Genomic DNA, 22,684 nt, shown 5'->3' with positions numbered 1-22,684 from the left:
ACAAAAAACAAATAAAATCTTTGGGTTTACTGGCTGTGATTTTTTTAACATCTTGAGATGGATACTTAGGTAGTACATTTTTACACTTCTTTTTTTCTAATATATATTTTAGAGCTATAAATTTATAAAAATGTATAAAATCTGTAGGTAAATCCTAAATTGGGATATCTACTAGAGAATATTTCCTAATTAATATTATGATTTTCCTTTTAAGTCTTTGTTATTCATAAGTATATAGCATAATTTCTCTATTTTAGAAGATTTTTTATTCTTTTTGTAGTTTTTAGATATTTTATATGAAGCATTATGAAAATTCTTTGAGAATCTAAATAGTACCTTGCCTCTGACAGGTCTTAGTCTTTGCTTCTGATGGGTTGCTAGACTAGGAGCTAACACTCTTAATCCAGTTATGGTCTAATGAACTTCCATCAATTTAATGGCTGGTCTATTTCTAATTCACCTTGACCTTGTCAGTGTAAGCCTAAAGGGTTCTGTCCAAAAACCTGAAGTACCGAGACACCTCCCATTTGGAAATCCCTAATTGCTCCTTTTTCTTCCTACTTCTGTAAAACAGCTTAATCATTCAGCCATCATTTGTATTTGACATTTGCTGCAAAGGGTAAATGGACACCAGAGGCTGGGATCATTTCTGTTGGTATCTTTCCTTTCTTAGGCCTTTGCTCACAGCTTCCTTCTTATTGTCTTAGTAGCTCCTTACCATGATTTTTTAATTATTAAAAATATTGTATATAATTCTCCAGTTTTCTACTAGCTTCAACAATTTATTCTAGCATTGCTGTGACCAGAACTGACATAGGATTTTTTATTTTAAGACATATATTTAAGTCCTGTAAAGCCATGATACATTAAGAAATCATTTAAATACATTAAGTCGTTAAATACTAGCTCTGTGCCTGCTTGGTGTTTAGAAAACTCAACTAAACTCTCTAAGCCTCAATTTTCACACTTGAAATGAGAGTACAAATGGCAATATTAATAGCACTTACCTTATATGTCTATTGTGAATGTTAAAAGAATAAAAATAAGTAAAACACCAGAAATTCTGCTTCAACAAAATAAATTCTACTTCAAATTCTGCTAATATTACAATTATTGTTTTCATTATTATTCACATAAAACACTCCAATGATTTTCTAGGCATATATTTAGCAACAAATAAAAACTCTTCAGTTTTAGGTTCATACATAGAAAATACTAAAAGTACATGTACACATGCTAATTATTATAGGCTACATTTGAAAGATCATATTGGAAATCTAAAAGTGGTGGTGGTAAGTTACTGGCAGGATGTGGCGTTTAGGGAAAATGAGCACAGTTACAAATTTAGAACATTAATCCTAACACTGATGTCACTAGACTTAAGAATGATGACTCACAATAACCCATCAAAAGTAACTGATAAATAAGAAAAATTCCAATTGTTTATTTACAATGAGAACTATTTCTGTCTTGCACTTTAAAGATGATTGTATATGTATTACTGATGTATGCTCCATTTAAAGACAGTTCTACTTGGAAAATTAAATTGTGGCTAAGAGGTTATTTGATACAAATGGACTAGAGAAGGTTGGGAATTTTCCAGAACAGCAGGATAAACACTTCTCTGCCTAAGTATAGCCTGACCAGAGCAACATAATAAGGTGGGAGAACAGTTTCAGGTAGAAGCTGATGATGACTGCTGGGGATTTAGCTCAGTGGTTTTGCCACCTTTCTCACAAGTGCAAGGACCCAAGTTTGATCCCTGGTACCAAGAAAAAAGAAGAAATCTTTACACTATACTACAAAGCTACTGTGGTAAAAACAGCATAGTACTGGCAAAGAAACAGACCTGAGGATCATTGAAATAGATTAGAAGATGGAGAAACAACTCCAGACATACTCAGCCACCTCATCTTTGAAAAAGGATCCAATTGCCCTTACTGGAGGAAGTAAATGATGTTGGAAAGACTAGATTTCTCCCTTTTATTTTTTTGGTACCAGGGATAGAACTCGAGACCTTGCGCTTGCGAGGCAGGTGGCAGAACCACTAAGCTAAATTCCTGGCCTGGAAAAACTGGATTTCAACCTGCCAAAGATTAAAACTAGACCCATATCTATCACCATGCACTAAACTAAGATTGAAGTGGATTAAAGATCTAAATATTAAAACAGAAACATTAAACTTGCTGAGTTAATAAGTTAGGTAGAACTCTTGAAGACATTGGCATAGGAAAAGACTTCATGAACAAAACCTCAGTAGCATGCAAATTAGCACAATCAACAACTGGGATCTCATCTTATTAAAAAGCTTCTACACTGCAAGAGAAACCACCAACAGAGCTAACAGACAACCTACAATGTGGGAAAAAAATTTTAGCACCTGTACCTCAGACAAAGGACTGCTATCTAGAATATATAAAGAACTGAAAAATATCAGACCCCCAAATTGAAAGACCCAATTCAAAAATGGGCATCTGAAAAGAACAGACATTTCTCACACAAAGAAGTAAAACCAGCAAATAAACATATGAAAAAATGTTCAACATCACTGGTCATTCAAGAGATGCAGATGAAAACAACACTGAGATTCCACCTCACCCCACAGAGAATGGCTGCTATCAAGAAATCAACAAATAACAAATGCTGGCAGCACTGTGGGAAGAAAGGAACGCTTCTCCATTGTTGGTGGGAGTGCACACTGGTGCAACCACTGTGGAAATCAGTACGGAGATACCTCAAAGAACTAGGACTACAGGTCCCATTTGACCCAGCTATTCCCCTGCTGGGTATCTTCCCAAAAGAATTAAAAGACTCATACCACAGTGATATATGTGCACCCATGTTCATAGCGGCACAGTTTGTAATAGCTAAAACTTGGAAGCAGCCCAAGTGACCATCAACTGGAAACTGGATAAAGAAGATGTGGGGGTTTTTTATAAAATGGAATACTACTCAGCCATAAAGAACAAGAAACTAGAGACATATATAGCTAAACGGATCCACTTTGAGGAGATATTCTTAAGTGAAATAAATAGGACAAACGTGTAAATACCAAATAGTTTTTCTGGTGTGAGAAACTGAAAGGGTAAATAAGGATTAAAATGATTAAAATGAATAATTGATCATTTGAAATAGGAAGAGAAGGTCCAAAGAGGTAGGGGAAGTGGGAGAGGAAGGGGAAAATAAAGAAGGGAAAGGAAAAATTATGAGAAAAGGAAAAAATGGAAACAAAGCCTTTGTAAACAGAAAAGGGTGGAGGGGGTGAAGGAAGGACAGGAAATGGGGAAAAAATAAGAACCAAGATACGACATGTACAAATACAAGTACCCAGTGATAAATGTAAATATATTGTATACCTAAAAGGTACCAATAAAGAATTTAAGCAAAAAAAAAAAAAAAGAAACTTTTGATGATTTCAGTCTTTTCTTTGGTTTGCCAGGGGAATCTTGCAGTCAAACCAATACTCCAATATAATCTCTAACACTAGTAGGTGAATCCTGGAATTCAGCTATTTCTTTTCAAAATGAAACAGTACCCTGGTTCTTAGGAGATTCGCCATGATTATAGTGTATCATAAAACATTTATTGTGACTCCTAGATGTAGAATATGCACAGTTTACTTTAGTTGTTAAACTTTTGGGTGAGAAAGTAAATATTTCACCAAATATTTTTTTAATTTTTTTGCATTAATTTGCTAATTCTACCCTTGAGTCCCTGTTTCTAACCTCCATCTTTCCACAATTACAAATGTTTCACATTCATTATTGGAGAAGGTGCTTCTAAAACCTTAAGGAAAAGCACTGCTTGAGTTTCAGGGACACTTCATAATTTATCACAGGCAAGAATAGGTTTAAGTTCAAGGTGAAGGATGAGCCATATGTCCAAAGGTAAACACCACATATTAAGTATGAAACAAGATACATACACTGTTGTAACATCAAGGGCAAAACCTGCCTCCAGGATGTATGTTCCCATATACTTAGCCTTTAATGAACCGTTTGCATTTTTCCTATGTACTTACTGAGGCTGCTTTTGGACTTTGTAAAGAGGCCCCACTATAGTATCTAAAGAATGGCATCCAGTCCTGATGGCTGGAAGGTCAAAGAAGAGATGCTGAAAGAGGTTACAGCTTTTGTATTAAAAAGAAGAGAAATAGGGGCCGGGGATTTAGGTCAGTAGCACTGCACCTGCCTTGCAAATGCAAGGTCCTGAGTTCAATCCCCAGTACCAACAAAAAGGAGAGAAACAGAAATGAAGAGCTTTGCTTGTCATTTTTGAGCCTCTGGGTCTGTGCTTGAGAATTTCCTCTGATACTGTACCCTATCCTTTATGCAAAGGATCCAAAGCAAAGGAGAAAAAAATGTATGATATGTCTAATTGGTTGGTTAGGTGACAAATTGATATTTCCTTTGATCATTGACATTAAGATAACGCATCTCCGGTTACATTTCTAAACTCCTCTTTCCCAGTTGGTGATACCTCTTAGCTAATTCCTTTCTCCAGAGGCCTCCTTTTCCTAATGTTTTCTCTATGCTTCCCTTTTATCTTTTTCTTATGCAAGAGAAGTGATTCCAACTTCCCAGTATAAGGTTAAGGACTTTTCATAATGTGTATTATGTAACATAGCACTTGATACATGATAAATACTCAGCTAATAGTAGCTATGGATGTCATTCTGATATATTGGTTTTTATTCTGATCTTTTTCTTCCATCGAGCTCCTAGGAACCTAAAGTGTTCTCTACACTCTGCGGTTACAGGACGTTTCCCTGAGCTTGGATCTGCCTTCTGGTCCGTCTGCTACCATGCTTTCACTAGAATAGACTGTCAGTTTAGAAGTCAGAGGTTAATCATTTATGACCTACTGACTGGGACAATGCTAGTGAGTCCTCACACTTCTTTGTTCTAGTTAGAGTAGCTACTGTAAGGATAGTTTCATTAATGCTGGTAGGTGGATTTGAATTTCAGCAAGAGATTGCACTTGGCAGGTACAGCCAGTCTTCCATCCTTCCCATCATTTCAGGTCTCTGCTTCCTGGGAATGGATTCTCTGCTGCACTCCAAAAGGGACAAGGGCTTACCAAAAAAAAAGCTATAGATAATCAAGAGCCAAATATTTACAAAACTGAAATTGGTTCTTTTGGTATCTAATGAGAAATTATCCAGATTCATAGTGTTCCAGGGGTCAAATATGGAAAGAAAATGCCAACATACTCAAAGAAATATCTAAACTAGAAAAATTACAGAACTACACAAGACTGTATACTTAGGAGATCACCCCATAAGCATTATTAATTATTTTGAATATTTGGTTTACTTTTAGTAAATTAGGGCTTACACTCTACAAAAGAAAAGATTATAGCATTATGATATTTGGTATTAAGAAAGTCTTTCTGAATTTTTTTCATTCTCCCTTCCCTCTAGATATAGATAGATACATAGATTTAGATAAAGATATATGTAGATATATACATAGATAGATTTAGATATAGATTTATATACATATATGTATACATTTATAGATAGATATACATTTTTAACCCATAACATGAGAGAGGAGATGTACTCTCTTAACACTTTTGAAAACTTAAGGAATAAAGAAATATTCGTAGGGATGTTATGGTGCTAAGACATAATCACTGTAGTATATAAGAATCAGTGAAACATCTACTAAGAAATGTTTTCAACTACTTTTCATTATAAAGCATAGGGAAGGGCCCAGGATTTAGCTCAGTGGTGTAGCTCCCACCTCCTAAGCACAAAGTCCTAAATTCAATCCCTGGTACCAAAAAATAAAAATAAAAAATAAAGCATAGGGAAATAGAAAAGAGACATATATTTTAAAGCAATGAGATAAAGGGTTACATTGATTCACAAGTTGCACATGACATTCCTTCAAACCTTGAGAGATACTCACTCATTTTCTACAGCATGGGTTCTCTTGAAAAATATATTCTTCAGGGCAGATTTTACATCCTTATTCCTCAGGCTGTAGATCAGTGGGTTCAGCATGGGAGTTACAAGATTATTCAACATCTGAATTACAGCACTAAACAAGGGACTGGGGTTGGGCTGCAGATAGATGGTGATGACTGGCCCATAAGCACAAAGGAGTGCGGTGAGGTGGGCACTGCAGGTGGAGAATACTCGTTGCCTGCCCTCTGTTGAGCGAATTTTTGATATGCAGATTCCAATGTGAGTGTAGGAAACAAAGATGAGAAACAAGCAAATGAGAGTCAAAAGACCAACATTTGTAAAACCTACCCTATGAGCAAGAGATGTATCCTCACAGGCTAGAGGCAACACTGCAGGAATATCACAGAAGTAGTAGGCCACCTGGTTGGAGCCACAGTAGGGTAGCTGGAAGGTGAGGGAGGTTAGGATAATGGCATGGACACAGCCACTCATCCAGGTCCCACTGGCCAATACAGAGCACACCCTGTGGTTCATGATGACCATGTATCTCAGTGGATAACATATGGCAACAAAGCGATCATAGGCCATCACTGTGTAAAGGAAACACTCAGTGCAGCCCAGGAAATGGTAGAAGAAGAGCTGAGCAGCACAGCCCTGAAAAGAGATGTCTTGACTATGCCCTGAAAGGTAGGACAACATCTTGGGGACAGTAGTCGAAGAGAAACTCAGGTCAAAGATGGAGAGATTGCCCAAGAAATAATACATGGGAGTGTGAAGCCGAGAGGAGGACAAGATAGCAGCAAGAATGAGCACATTTCCCAGGAGGGTGCATGAATACAATGATGAGAACAGGAAGAAAAGAGCAGTCTCTAGGCCTTCTGTCTCAGGGATGCCCAGCAGGATGAATTCAGTCACCGCAGTGTGATTTCTCATTTTTGTGGAAGAATCAGCCTTGGGTGTCTGTGAAAAGAAATTTGTGGTTAAATTTAATATTCAGATAAAGTAACTGTGTTTACATCAGTGGAATGGTAAGGAAGAAAAGATCCAGTTATTCGCAGAACAGTTCTTCCTGATAGAAATTTTTTATCTGTCTACTTCTTGTCTGGATATCTTTCTGAAATTTCTGTAGTTTGAAGCATCACATTACAGATTGTGCTCATTAAAGATCTTAACCACAGAAGAGTCACAGGCCTAGTCTCCTATCCTTCCAATTTTTTACACACACTGTTAAATTCCATTAATTCCAAATGTTCTTTTTTTGATTGTAAAGGAACAAATACAAAAACTCAATATATTGCTTATACACAAAGTTACATCTAAATTTCGTACATTCATTAAAGACAATTTGGCCCCATTAACTCTATGTATCGTTATGGAAACCACACATCCAAAATACAGGGTCTTCCAAATTGTAATACTTGGTATGAGATACAGAATGACAAATTAGCTACAAAAGGGGTCCTTGCTTTTAATGAATAGAGAATTTTATTGATGGGATTTTCATTCTCTGAGTCCCCTGAGTGTGATACAGATGACTATATTGTAAATTTCACCTCAACCACCACAGTCTACAATTCTCTAGCCACACACAAGTTAATTGTTACTAATTTTTACCAGTAAAAGACACAGATGTAAGGGAAAAACTTTTCAAATTTCATGTTCTGAAAATTCTGTTATCTTTTTCTACTTTTAACTTCTCCAATCCAGTGATATCTTTAAATTATACATCTTCGCATGAATTCTATTGCCTAACGTTCCTTAAATTATCCATTTATCTATCTATCATTTATCTATCCATCTATAATCCATATATTTATCTATCTCTTGACCTTACATTTTTCATGGTGATTGTAAGGACAGGACAAATTGAGAGCCAAGATAAAAATTGGAGGACAAAACCTGGGCACTTGCCTGGCAAACAGGGAGCATAAGTGGCTGGTGCTATTCAGTGCTTTTTTCCTTTCATTCCTGACAGAAAGAAGGAGCCTCCCTATCTAAAGCCCACTCATTCTGAAGTCTGCAAGTAGAAGGTGTCCTGAGTTCTGTTTTTAAATTTACTTTCAAGTAGAGTGACACACATGCAAGTGTGGTTCAACTCCCTTGCAGCAATCTCCTATCTGATACCAGGAACTGCAATAATTCATACACATAGGAGATTTTAAACAACCTTGGCTTCCTTTGGGTGTTAGTCCCCCAAGTCAGGCATAGTATTAAGTAAGGGTGCATTTAATTAGTTGGCATAATTAAACTTTAGAAATAAGGAAAAAATTGGTATAATTTCTTTTAAAACATATTTTAATGGAATAATTTTTAAAAATTCATTTCATGCCTATATCACACATATTTGCATGTGAATTTTTGCATTTATTGTTTTTTAATGTAGTGTTGTGATTATAAAATAAATTATACATTATTTTACTGCAAGTGCCAATAGGATAGACATATTCCAAAAGCACCTGCAGTAACTGAGAGAATTAAAGAAACTGATGCAAACTTAGGCCCAGGAAAGGTGGGGACTGGCACAGCTCCAGGCACAGTGGCAGGAAGATTGAAAGAGCATCCTCCCCCAGCCCTGCCATCAGATGGCTCAGCCACAGCAGCCTATCATTCCGTGTGCCTCAGCTCATGATGAAACTGATTTCCTTGGTTGAGTCCCATACTGGCCCCTGTGTCCAGGGTATGGGATACAGTGGAATGGAGATGGAAGTTTCCAAAGGGTGGGGAAAAGACTACTGCCCTGAGAAAGAGGGAGAAAAATATTGAGATCAAAATGAATATTAGCTATCACTTAAAAGTATCTGTGTTATATTCTTTGCATCTTTTATTGCCTCCATGTTAATTGTCTTGAATAAGCAATATATACTGGGTAGGTGAATGGAATTCCTAATTATTCATGCAGAGAAGAATCCCATATATTCCAAGAAACATTGAATAGCAAGTCCATGTCAAGCATTAGTTATTTGCCAAGAGAAATGAAAGGTTACTAAGAGAAGTTTTTTGGACATAGTCTCTCAGTTCAAAAAGTGTCTAATCTATTGGAAGAAAAAGAGAATTATACAGTCTTATTTAAACCTCAGTACTCTTATGACATCTTCTACAGATAAGGAAAGTAAGGATCAAAAAAGTTAAATAAACTTGTCCAGAACCTTGGAGCTTGCCTTGGAAGGATTTGAGATTGGACCAGTTATTTTTAGCAATTTTGACTATAAAGTTCTTTATCATAAAGTTTCTAATCATAAAGTTTGGTGTTTAGAGAATGTGTAGGTTGTTGCATGATTCTAAATACATCTGCAAATTTTATTGAGAAATATTGTTTTTTTTTTTTTATTGATACATTTTATTGGTACACTTTAGGTATACAATTCACTAACATTTATCACTGGGTGTTTGTACCTGTACATGATATATCTTGGTTCTTATTTTTTTCCCCATTACTTGTGCGCCCTTCACCTCCTCCACCCTTCCCTATTTACATAGATTTTGTTTCCATTTTTTTTCTTTTCTCATAGTTTTTCCTTTCCCTCTTTTCCTTTCCCCTTCCCCTCCCTTCACTCCTTCATCTTTAGACCTTTTTTCCTATTTCAAATTATCAATTATTCATTTTAATTATTTTAACTATTGTTTACACTATCAGTTTCTCACACTAGTGAAACTATTCGGTATTTACACATGTGTATCCTATTTATGTCACTTAAGAGTATGGCTTTGATATGCATCCATTTAGCCATAAATGTCTCTAGTTCCTCATTCTTTATGGCTGAGTAGTACTCTATTTTATAGAAAAACCACATTTTCTTTATTCAGTTTCCAGTTGATGGTCACTTGGGCTGCTTCCAAGTTTTAGCTATTACAAACTGTGCCGCTATGAACATGGGTGCACATATATCACTGTGGTATGAGTCTTTTAATTCTTTTGGGAAGATACCCAGCAGGGGAATAGCTGGGTCAAATGGGACCTGTAGTCCTAGTTCTTTGAGGTATCTCCGTACTGATTTCCACAGTGGTTGCACCAGTGTGCACTCCCACCAACAATGGAGAAGGGTTCCTTTCTTCCCACAGTGCTGCCAGCATTTGTTATTTGTTGATTTCTTGATAGCAGCCATTCTCTGTGGGGTGAGGTGGAATCTCAGTGTTGTTTTCATCTGCATCTCTTGAATGACCAGTGATGTTGAACATTTTTTCATATATTTGTTTGCTGCTTTTACTTCCTGGTCTGAGAAATGTCTGTTCATTTCAGATGCCCATTTTTGAATTGGGTCTTTGAATTTGGGGGGTCTGATATTTTTCAGTTCTTTATATATTCTAGATAGTAGTCCTTTGTCTGCGGTACAGCTGCTAAAATTTTTTTCCCATATTATAGGTTGTCTCTTAGCTCTGTTAGTGATTTCTTTTGCAGTGAAGAAGCTTTTTAATAAGATGAGATCCCAGTTGTTGATTCTTTCTGCTGGTTCCCATGATGCTGAGGTTTTGTTCATGAAGTCTTTTCCTATGCCAAAGTCTTCAAAAGTTCTACCTAACTTATCTTCCAGCAAGCTTAGTGTTTCTGGCTTAAAATTTAGATCTTTAATCAACTTGGATCTAAGTTTAGTATGCAGTGATAGGTATGGGTCTAGTTTTAATCTTTGGCAGGTTGAAATCCAGTTTTTCAAACACCATTTATTAATTAGGCTATCTTTCCTCCAATGATGGTGATTGGCTCCTTTGTCAAAGATGAGGTGGCTGAGCATGTCTGGAGTTGTTTCTGCATCTTCTAATCTGTTCCACTGATCCTCAGGTCTCTTCTTTTGCCAGTACGATGCTGATTTTATCACAGTAGCTTTGTAATATAGTTTTAAGTTGGGGATTGTGATACCCCCAGCCATGTCTCTGTTGCTTAGAATTGCTTTAACTATTCTAGGTCTCTTCTGGTTCCGAATGAATTTTTGTATTGTTTTCTCTAGTTCTGTCAAGTATATTGTTGGAATTTCAATTGGCATTGCATTGAATCTATATAGTAGTTTTGGAAGTATGGCCATTTTCACTATATTGATTCTTCCTGCCCAGGAGCAAGGGATGTTTTTCCATTTTCTTGTATCCTCTTTGATCTCTTTTTTCAGAGTGCTGTAGTTTTCAGTGTAGAGGTCTTTTGCTTCCTTCTTTAGATTGATTCCTAGATATTTCATTTTTTTGGATGCTATTGTATAAGGAATTGTTTCCCTAATGTCTCACTCAGTGAGTCTGTTATTTGTGTACAAGAAGGCTATTGTTTTTTGTGTTGACCTTGTATCCAGCTACTCTACTGAATCTGTCAATTAAGTCTAGAAGTATTCTGGAGGAGTTTTTTGGGTCTTCTATGTAAAGTATCATATCATCAGCAAATAATGACCGTTTAACTTCTTCTTTTCCTATCTTTATTCCTTTTATTTCTTTCTCTTTTCTAATTGCTGTGGCTAATGTTTCCAGAACTGTATTGAATAGGAGTGGTGATAGTGGGCATCCTTGTCTTGTTTCTAATTTTTGCGTGAAAGTTTTCAGTTTTTAACCATTTAGTATGATGTTGGCTGTTGGTTTTTCATAGATAGACTTAATCAGGTTAAGATAAAGACCTTCTATTCCAATTTTCTGTAGCGTTTTTATCATGAATGGGTGCTGGATTTTGTTGAATGCTTTTTGTGCATCTATTGAGATGATCATATGGTTTTTGTCCTTGACTCTGTTAATATGGTGTATTACATTTATTGATTTATGAATGTTGAACCATCCTTGCATCCCTGGGATAAATCCAACTTGGTCAGGTTGTATGATCTTCTTGTTGACCCTCTGTATTCTGTTTGCCAGTATCTTGTTGAGGATTTTTGCATCTATGTTCATTAGGGAGATTGGCCTGTAGTTCTCTTTTTGGGTTGGATCTTTCCTTAGTTTTGGAATCAAAGTAACACTTGCTTCCAGGAATGAATTTGGAAGCATTGCTTCCCTTTCAATTTCCTTGATTAGTCTAAAGAGTAATGGAATTAGTTTTTCTTTAAATGTCTTGTAAAATTCAGCAGTGAAGCCTTCCAGACCTGGGCTTTTCTTTGTTGGTAAATATTTTATTATATTTTCAATTTCACTCATTATAATTGGGGTGTTTAGATTTTCTACATCTCCTTCATCTAACTTTGGCAATTCGTATGTATCTAGGAATCTGCCCATTTCTTCTGTGTTTTCCATTTTATTGGAGTAGAGGTTTTCCAAGTAGGTGTTGATGATCCTCTGGTTTTCTGTTGAATCTGTTGTGACTTCACCTTTTTCATTCTTAATTGCATGGATTTGAGCCTTTTCTTTCCTTTTTTTGATAAGGTTGGCTAAAGGTTTATCGATTTTATTTATTCTTTTAAAAAAACAACTCTTTGATTCTTTGATTTTTTTGTATTGTTCTCTTAGTCTCCATGACATTGATTTCTGCCCTGATCTTTATAATTTCCTCTCTTGTAGGAGCTTTGGATTCATTATGCTCTTCTTTTTCTAGGAGCTTGAGGTTCTGCATTAGGTTATTTATCTGAGTTGTCTCTGTTTTCCTAATATGGGCATTCACTGCTATGAATTTCCCATGTAGAACTGCTTTCATTGTGTCCCATAGATTCCTTTATTTTGTACTGGCATTTTCATTTACTTGTAGAAACTATTTAATTTCTTCTTTAATTACTTCTGTGACCCATTGGTTGTTCTAGAAGGTGTTATTCAGTTTCCATGTGTTTGTTGGGATTTTGCAGTTTCTTATGTTATTGATCTCCAATTGTATCACACTATGGTCTGATAATATACAGGGGTTAACTTCTATTCTTTTACATTGATGTAGACATGTCCTATGAGCTAGCATGTGGTCTATTCTGGAGAATGACCCATGTGCAGCCGAAAAGAATGTGTATTCTGATTTTGTGGGGTGGAACACTCTGTAAACATCTATTAAGTCCATTTGTTCAATAGCGTGGTTCAGTTCTAGAATTTCCTTGTTAACTTTTTGTCTAGATGATCTGTCTATTTGTGATAGTGGGGTATTGAGGTCCCCCACTACAATTGTGTTAGTTTTTATTCAGTTTTTCATGTCTATTAATATTTGTTTTGTATAGTTGGGGGCATTTGTATTTGGTGCATATATATTTAGGATTGTCATCTCTTCCTCTTGGATTGTTCCCTTCAAAAGGATATAGTGACCATCTTTGTCTCTCTTAATTTGTTTTAGTTTGAAATCTAATTTGTCTCCAATTAAATTGCTACCCCTGCTTTCTTCTGGGTTCCTGTGGTGTGGAGAACTGTTTTCCATCCTTTTAGTTTCAGTCTATGAGTTTCTTTTTGAGTTAGGTGTGTTTCTTATATACAGCATATTGTTGCATTTTCCTTTTTAATCCATCTGCCAGTCTATTTCTTTTGATTGGTGAATTGAGACCATTAATATTGATGATTATAATTGATAGATATTGATTTATCCTTGTCATGATGTTTTACTTTTGTTGGCTCTTTTATTTCTTTTTGTTTCCCCCTTTCTCCTTAGTGTCTTACCTTGCCTAGTGGCTTTCCTCTTTTGGGCCTCATGGAGTTGTGGCCTTCATTGCTTTTTTCTAGAATATAGTTTAGAATTACCTGTAGTACTGGTTTGGTGTTCATGAAATTTCTCAGGTGTTCTTTGTCGTAGAAGTATCTAATTTCCCCATCAATTTTGAAAGATAATTTTGCCTGATACAACAGTCTAGGTTGGAAGTTATTTTCCTTTAGGGCTTGAAATACTTCACTCCAGGCTCTCCTTGATTTGAGGGTTTGTGTTGAGAAGTCTGCTGTGATTCTGATGGGCTTTCCTTTGTAGGTGATTTGTTTCTTTTCTCTAACTGCTTGTAGGATTTTGTTTTTCTGTTGGGTTTCTAGGATCTTGACTATTATATGTCTAGATGTAAATATTTTTTAATCATGGCTAGTTGGAGTTCTATATGCCTCACTTATCTGTATGTCCAATTCTCTACCTCTGTCTGAGAAGTTTTCCACTATTACTTCTGTGAACAGTTTTTTTATGTCAATTATGCTTTCTCCTGTTTTTTCATGGACTCCTATCAGTCTTATGTTATTCTTCTTTGCATCGTCTAGCAGTTGTTGGATTGATTTCTCATGGTCCCTTACTATTTTTAAGAAATCTCTATTTTCATGGTCTCTAACCACGATCCTGTCTTCTATATCTGATATTCTGTCTTCAGATTCCCTTAATCTGCTGTGGATACTTTCAATGGAGTTTTTGATCTCCTGAATATCTGCTTAAATTGGTTTCATGGATTGCATTTCTTTCTTATGTTGAGCAATCATTGTTTCCATTTCTTTCTTATGCTGGGTATTCATGGTTTCCAGCATGTTTCTGAGCTCATCTATTTTTTTATCTGTTTCTGTTCTAGATCCTCTAATCATGTCTTTCACTCTGCTCACCATGTCTGTATTTATCTGGGAGATTATTTCTGCTGAATTTTTCTAGAGCCTCATTCATCTGTTTTGTTACTTCCTGTGCTATCAGTTCAGGGTATCCAGGTGGTTGGTTATGGGACTTTTCCATCTCATTTCTCCCAAGATTTACCCTTGGTAGGGTGGAAGTCTGAGTCTGTGCCTTGCTTAAATGTCTTCTAATTTTTGTTTTTGGTACTGTCCTTGGTTTAACTCCTGGGTTGATAGTTTGAAATTGCTTATTGTAGGTATCTTTGTTGCTTGTAATTAGAACCCTTATGGAATGATTGCTTCTCAGAGGTGTCTTCCAGATATAGCTGGTCTTTAAATTTTGAGTCTCTAATGACTCTAAGGCTATCTCATTTTCCTTATACTAGAAAGGTTCATTGACTAGATCAATACCAACACCTTAGCCCAAGTGATACAATCAGCAACACCATTGCATCAAGTACATCTTAGAAAATGACATTTTGTGGTAGTTATTAATCTATCACCTTTAGCTGTGTGAATTAAATCAAGATCGAGGACCAACCCAACCTATAGTGAATAAACTCTTCCATATAACAACTTTGTCCTTTGGGATGGGGAGGTAGAAGGGGTTGAGGAGGGAGAGACAGATGGGAAGAAGGATAGGGGAAGGTTAGCAGTGTGGTCAGAGGACACAGGTGAGAAGGAAAAAGAGAATAATAGGAAAATAAAGAAGAACTCTGAATGAAGACAAAAACAGCGACAAAAAGGGAAGATGAACAATGTGGGAGAGCAAGACAGTGAGTGTAAGAGAGAGAGAAAGGAAAGAGAAAAGAAAGAAGGAAAGAAAAAAAGGAGAGAAAAACAAATATTTGCAAAGAGTAGGGGGAAAATTAAAGATAAGAGGAGCAAAAGAAAAGAAAAGAGGAAAAAAAAAACAAACTAATAATACTAATTTGGGGAATAAAAAATAACCATGAAGATGAAGGGGCTCTTTCCGGGTATGTCTTTGCTGTCACAATAGACAACGTTGGTAGCAGTGTGCAGATATAAATCAATGCGTCTCAGCAAGCTAGTCGCAGACCCATGAGATTCAGGCAGATTTCTGGTTGCAAGTCCCAAGGTGAGCTCCCTGTCCTCCTGTAGGGTTGAACTCTGCAGAGTTGTATTGCAGATTCCAGCTGCCCTTCCCTTGAAAATAGTCCCAGTCCTGATGGGAGGTGAAGATGACTCCAACTTACCCAGGACAGTGGTCTGGTGGTCCGGTGTCCTCTGTGTCTTTGTAGTGTGGAACCAGGTGGCTGTACAGAGGAGAAGGGGGTTGGGGTGGGGGGCGTTGTCTAGTGTATTGCTGCCAGGGCGTGGGCTGATTCTGCGCATTCCGCGCTACTCGAGAGGTTGCTACAACGTCCACAGACCTGACTGTCTGCAGTGGGTTCATTAGGCGCGTTCTGCGCAACTCTGCTCACCGAGGGCTCCACAACCGGCAGTCCATCCCTCTACCCTGGGCGTCCTAGGAACTGCGGGATGCTGGGGGCACCTCGCACCTGGCTTTTAGCCGCAGGAGTGGATGGGCACTGGTGGCTCCCACCCACCCGCAACACGGTGTCCTTTGCCCCTTGATCCGGTGCCTCCTTCTCTCCTTAGCACATGGGTGGCAACCGCTCAGCCGGCGAGCAGGGTGTGGCGCAAAGGTGGCCCGGGCTGTGGGCTCCGAAACATTGCTTTTCTTACACATCTCACTAATAGTAAGAGAATAGAATTGATAATTATGCCATCTGAGTTATCCTTGATTATCTTTAACGTTTTGGCTGGAGAAAATATTTTGTATTAATAAAAAGGATAATAAATATACTTTTAACAAGCAAGTAAACGTCTTTTAAATTTGCCTTTGTTTGGCAAAAATTCCTTCGAAGAAAACAAATATCGTGAACCATTTTAGGTTTTAGTAGAATGCTTTAGAATCAAGGTGGAATGTGCTATAGTGATCTAAGTCACAGTGAAAACATGTTTTATACTCCCAAAAGGTCGGATGTTCTCTGTAATGATACCTATTGCAGATTAAGTAGGGATCAGATCACAATGATACAGACTTTAACAAAATATGCAATATATTTTTGATGTGGTCTTATATAGTAGTTCTTTTCTTCCACATAAAGTGTAACGATAATCCAGAATTGTAAGTAGTAAAAGCAAAATTGCAAGTTGTATTTTATTCAGATTTATTAGCAAAATTCAATGTTTGATCCATTCTTTGGTAAAATAGGGATTTTATGTGTGTTTTGAACATATCAAATATGTGTTTTTAATGAACTATACATGTGTTTTAATTAATAAGAATAGTGTGGATTTGTGGTATAAGATAATGCTTTCAAATATGTATATACAGTATTATGGAATGGCTAAAGAAAGCTAATTAACATATATTTCCTTTATAATTTTCTTAAAAATAATAACACTTAAAATTTACTATCTTAAAAATTTTAAAGGATAAAACACTGGAGTGACCATATTGTACATTGAACCTCTTGAACTCATTCCTCCTGTTTAATTGAAATTGTGTATCCTTTGAACAATATCACCAGCTCTCCCCAGCCACACTATTTATCCTTGCCAAGGTAGCCACCATTCTACCCTCTGCTTCTATGATTTCAAATGTTTTAGATTCCACACATAATGGACACTATATTTATCTTGTCTTACTCTGCTCTGTTTGTAGGGAACAGGGAAGGGGATGTTACCAGGACCTCTGCTGTGGGTCTTGGCCTGTGACGCGCCACAGCATAAGGCAAATTCAAGAACAGACAGAAACAAGATTTAGAGTGGAAAAGCTGAGTCTTGGGTCTTGGTCAGTGCTACTGATGGCAGCAAAGACAAAGGCCCCCGACGACATCCAGTATTTATTGAATACAATTGTGGGAAGGAATAGGGAAAGGGTATGCTTTGAAGGTATCTTGTAAAATACTGCTGAACACCTAGCATGATGGTGCCAGGCAGGGCTGTTAGGGAGTAAGCACTGCTTATCTTGCTTGGATAGAACAAACCAGTACTGGGGCCGGGTGCAATTAGCAAGCAACCCATCAGGTCAGTGAGAAGCCATAATTCAGGGTAAAGGGTTTTAATTGGGACCACACTGACCTCAGCTGCATGTAACTCAGCAGAGCCCTGCCACTTCACAGACCAGGGCCTAGGTTTCCATGGCAGCCATTGAGTGCGGGGCTATAGTTGCCCCAGTCCACCATTTGACATGCCCATTTGAGTCACATAGATCTTCAGCCTGACTCCTGATATAAAACAATATAGCCAAATTATGGAAAGCAAGAATCACATGCCGCTCAAAGCCCACTAGTACTGGTCATGGATGTCTCCTACACCTCATTTCACTTAGCATAATGACCTCCAAGTTCATCCATGATTTCCAAATGATATGACTTTGTTCTTTTCCAGGCTGAAATTTTTCTCCATTTGTTCAGTAAACATGTGAATACAGTCACCTATTCAACATCTTCCTATATATCTTTTTAATTTTTGTTTTACTCACATGATTCAGCAAGACTATGAACTCAGGATTTTTATTCTTTCAATAGACAAAAAAAAGTAAGGTTAAAAAACTTTCACCCTATTACAAACTGTGCTGCTATAAACATGGGTGCACACATATCATCGTGGTATGATTCTTTTAATTCTTTTGGGAAGATAACAAGCAGGGGAATAGCCAGGTCAAATTGCCCATCAACTGGAGACTGGATAAAGAAAATGTAGGGGTTTTTTATAAAATGGAGTACTACTCAGCCATAAAGAATGAGAAATTAGAGACATTTATAGCTAAATGGATGCACACTGAGACTGTACTCTTAAGTGAAATAAATAGGACACACATGTATAAATAATGAATAGTTTCTCTAGTGTGAGAAACTGAAAGTGTAAATAAGGACTAAAAGGTATAATAGATATATGAAATAGGAAGAAAAGGGGCAAAGGGGAAGGGGAAGAGGGAGGGGTATGGGAAAGGAAAGAAGGGAATGGAATTAATATGAGAAAATGAAAAAATGGAAACAAAATCTTTGTAAATAGGGAGGGGTGGAGGGGTTGAAGTGAGGGCAGGGGAAGGGGGAAACATTAAGAACCAAGACAGATTATGTAGAGGTACAAATTTCCAGTGATGAACATCATTACATTGTATACCTAAAATGTACCAATAAAATTAACTTTTAAAAAACTTTCACCCTTTAAGAAATTTATTCCAATTTAGATCCATTCATTGAAGCTTCTAGTAGATAAAAATGATACCTGATAGCCAACGCTATATAAAACTAAATGACAGAATGGGGTACTTGTTCTCACTATGAGACACAGAAAGGGTTCAAAGAACTAGTGGGGAAAGAAGGTTATTCTTCCTTTCTCTACTTGTTTCAGCTGCCATTCTGTGACTCAAAGGTTAAATCAGGTAGGGCTTATACTGGTGGTACTCCTGTCTCCACTTTAGTCAAAAATGAAGAGTTTCCACACAGGATCCATTTAATCTATATTTCCACTTAACTCCTCAACGAGCCCTCCAATGTGGAATGTTAAGAACTTGCTGACTGTTTTGTCTTCCACTTGGGAGTAGTTTCCTGTTTTCATTTTTGTGAGTTAGAAACTAGGAGGTGAGTAGAGGTCTTAGGCTCAAACCCATATTCGTAGTCATCCCAATTGGGAATGGAAAAAATCCTACTGAAGAAAATAATACAATTTCTAGAAAAAAAAACTAGATAATTGATAATTAATTTGTATCATTGCTAAACTGCCTGGTATGTAATCTTTCTCTACAAAAACCCACCAGGAAGTATATAGGAAGGGGGCAGGCAGCTGAATTAACTCTGGAAAGGTCATGATAGAAGATTTGAGTAATTTGGAACTAATTATAATAAGGGTCGATAACTGAATAATTAGCTACATAAAGACAGGAATAGGTTAGGAGGAGGAGAGAAAATTATATGTATGAATTGGAGGATCCAAGGAGGTCATTTATTCATTCTACAAAAATATATCAGCTTCTATAATGATGTGCCAGAACTGTTCTGTTCTGGAGAACAGGAATTAGTCATGATGTCTTTTCCCATAGAACTACTATCCAAGAGGAGAAGACAAGCATTAATGAATGGATCATATTTATAAACTGTAATCACTTAATGTGGTCAGTGGTAAGAAAGAAAATTTATTGGGATGCAAAGGTGTAGCAGAAGAGTGTGCTTCTTCCGTGGTTCCCTCATGCTCCTGCTCACCTCAGCCACTTGCTCTTGCATCATGGTCTGTATGGCCAGATGGGGTTTCTGGACGGAGGAGAAGAACATACAGAGAAAATGCTCTCCTGGGTGAGATCTGAAGTGTGAGCCACTGTGCAGCAAGGACAGGATGAGGCACTTCATGGGCAGCCTGCACCAAGACTGTGTTGGAAGAGAACATGGTATATTTGAAGAATCAGAGGAAAGAAGGGGAAAGAGGTTTGTGTGAGATACAGGCCTGAGAGAAAGAAGAACAAGGATCACTCAAGGCCTTTTGTCTCTTTTAAGTGTATGGTCTCTGTGTTAGGAGGTTTAGGATACGTGAAGGCATTTGGGCAGCCTTGTGCTTCAATATAAAATGAGAAAAAGAATGTGAAAAGTTAATTCTAGCTACAGTAGAAATAGTGTTTTCTGGGGAGTAAGAGATACTCCAAGACACAAAACATCATTGGACTGCAGAATTTTGAGATAACTTGGTCAGGAAAAAGGAGAAAGACAGAGACTAGGACAAAGAAATACTACTGAGAATGTGTGTTGGCTAAGGCCCTGCTAATGGCTTATGGTTAATGACTTCAGAATAGATCTTTATTTTTGCTTTTTGAGTTTCTATACCTGAATGCACACTGGGACCCTTATTTCAATTCTCATGATCAGGATAGGCTACTCTGGAGATATCTCCTGGGGACACCCAGAGGATTAACACCAACAGAGGATAGGAACACTCATGAAAATGAGAATAATAGAATTCCACTCTGTGGGATTAGAACACAGTATTACAAGGCATAATGTATAAACCGTGTAACAGCCATTATACCAGTGGACACCAAAGTAACTATTTATATTCTCCTAAATAATTACTCTGAACTTTTCCCTTAGCTCAGATAATGGACTTCACTTGACCCCATTCTTGAAAATAGCTTTTTAAAAACCAATGTGACATTGAGGCCATACTCTTAAGTGAAATAAATAGGACACACGTGTAAATACTGAATAGTTTCTCTGGTGTGAAAAACTAAAAGTGTAAATAAGGATCAAAATGTGTAATTCATACCATGAAATAGCAAGAAAAGGTCTAAAGGAGTAAGGGAAGCGGGAAGGGTAGGGGAAAGGAATGAAGGGAAAAGGAAAATTATGAGAAAAGGAAAAAAATGGAAACAGAATCTTTGTAAATAGGGAAGGGTGGAAGGGGTGAAGGGAGGGTGGGAAATGGGGGAAAAATAAGAACCAAGATACATCATGTAAAGGTACAAGATCGCAATGATGAATGTAACTGTATTGTATACCTAAAATGTACCAATAAACTTAATGGAAAATAAAAAAACAAATGTGATAATATAATTGTTAAATAATAAAAATGACACAAAGTCTAAGTGAAAGGACCTCCAAATAAAATCATACACTTTAACATTTAGGTAAACATTCTTTCAATCATACAATTACAAATGGACACATTTATATGGAGATAAAAGTAACATGTAAGTGTTCACAACATTTTTACATTCATTTGCAGTGAAAAATGTCTGTATCCTGCCTGTTTTTCCATCAAGTTACTTGCTTATAGTTGCTGCTGTTATCACATTTAAGATGTAATAGGCATGTATGTGCATACGTGTTTTAAATAAAATCTGTTAGTCTCTTTTGGCATATGAAAGTTTTAGCATGATCTAAATGGTTTTTTTCTTCAGTACCAAATACAATACTACTTCAGAAGAGGCTAAGGAAGTGGTTATTCAAATTTTTGCATCTAATATATCTTTAACCTTAATTAAATATGAATATACATTTGAATTAAATTAGGTTGTGTCTTAATTATTTAATGCATGTTCATATTTCTATGACAATAAATATGTACTTCCCTCATAATTTGTATATTTAAGCGATATCCATTCATTCATTCATTCAAGAATCTATGCTGGAAGCTTACTATGCCACTGTACTATGTCCTCTACATACTACAGGGCATAAGACAAACATAATCTGTATTCTTACAAGAATTTCCATTGTCTAGAAAAGAAATCTGTTGAGCAAGCAAACATACATGTTATAAATATCCGTTCATCAGCACCATCCAGGCTTCACCAAGTGTCATGACATGTGCGTTCTTCTACCAATAACCAACATTCACACAACACCAAATGAATACCATGATTATCTGCTTCAGCATTTCATCTAGGATGGGCCTCATTGTGTTCTTTTTGCCCCATTCACAATTTTGTATTTTTTTTTTCTTAAATTCTTTTATCGGTATGTTGAGCAGTATATTTTATTTGAGATTTTCACTTCTGTTTTATTGATTTTAATGGTTTTAAGTAGGATGAACTTGGGAATAAAAGCGGAATACAAAAAGCACAAAATGTAAAAGTGTTATCAAAATGAAAAACTGATGTGTCTGTGAAAGTCCCAATAACCACTCACTACCCCCTTTTCTCTTCAGATTCTGAGAAAATTGAGAAAAAATTCTCAACTCCAGTTTTGTTGAAGGTCAAGGTAGAAAATGTTGCTTGTAAGGAAACCAAAGGAGTGTGTTAACTGAAACAATAATTAGGTCATTTTCTCTTCTACAATATTGAGTGGGAAGGTTTTCGCACTGTTTTTGCACTACAAAAACTGGGTAGTGGCAGCAGGTTTTAGAAGGAAAATCATGGCACAACAGGACTCAAGAGAGCTGGGCCAAAGCCTGGCTTTATCATCACTGTAGGTCTCACAGAGGACAAGACACTATTGCTCTACCTACAGGTTGGGGCCATGGGTAGAAGAAAATAAATGAAGAGTAGAGTCAATGTATAAATATGGCGTATGCCAGTGTTTATCAATTGTTTAGTGAACAAGTTCTTTATATTGTGACCTCCACAGAAAAGTTACAAGGGATGATAAGCTGGAAAACAGGTCATTTGGGAGAGTTACAAAGTAGAGGGATTAAGAGCAAGGATTTGCGTGCTAATGGGACATGAATTTGAGGTCTGATTTGATGATTAATAGGCACCATTAGATAAACTTTTTTGAGGCCTCTGATCTTCAAAGTTTTTAAAACAGAAAATATAAATACTACTTTTTAGAGGTGATATGAAGATTCGTTAAAATGATAAATGTGAAAAAATTCATC

General features: G+C 36.7%; 1 pseudogene; it reads right to left on the bottom strand.

The window, feature by feature from the left end:
• Window positions 1-5,790: 5,790 nt before the first annotated feature.
• Window positions 5,791-6,847, bottom strand: LOC101723717 (putative olfactory receptor 10D4 pseudogene; annotated as a pseudogene).
• Window positions 6,848-22,684: the final 15,837 nt, after the last annotated feature.

The sequence above is a fragment of the Heterocephalus glaber genome, unplaced genomic scaffold (genome assembly GCF_053883595.1).
Source record: "Heterocephalus glaber isolate CG9 unplaced genomic scaffold, H.glaber_assembly_v1.0 deba00001431, whole genome shotgun sequence".
Classification (NCBI taxonomy): Eukaryota; Metazoa; Chordata; class Mammalia; order Rodentia; family Bathyergidae; genus Heterocephalus; species Heterocephalus glaber.
Note: the sequence above shows the minus strand (reverse complement) of the source record. Positions and strands in the feature narration are given on the sequence as shown.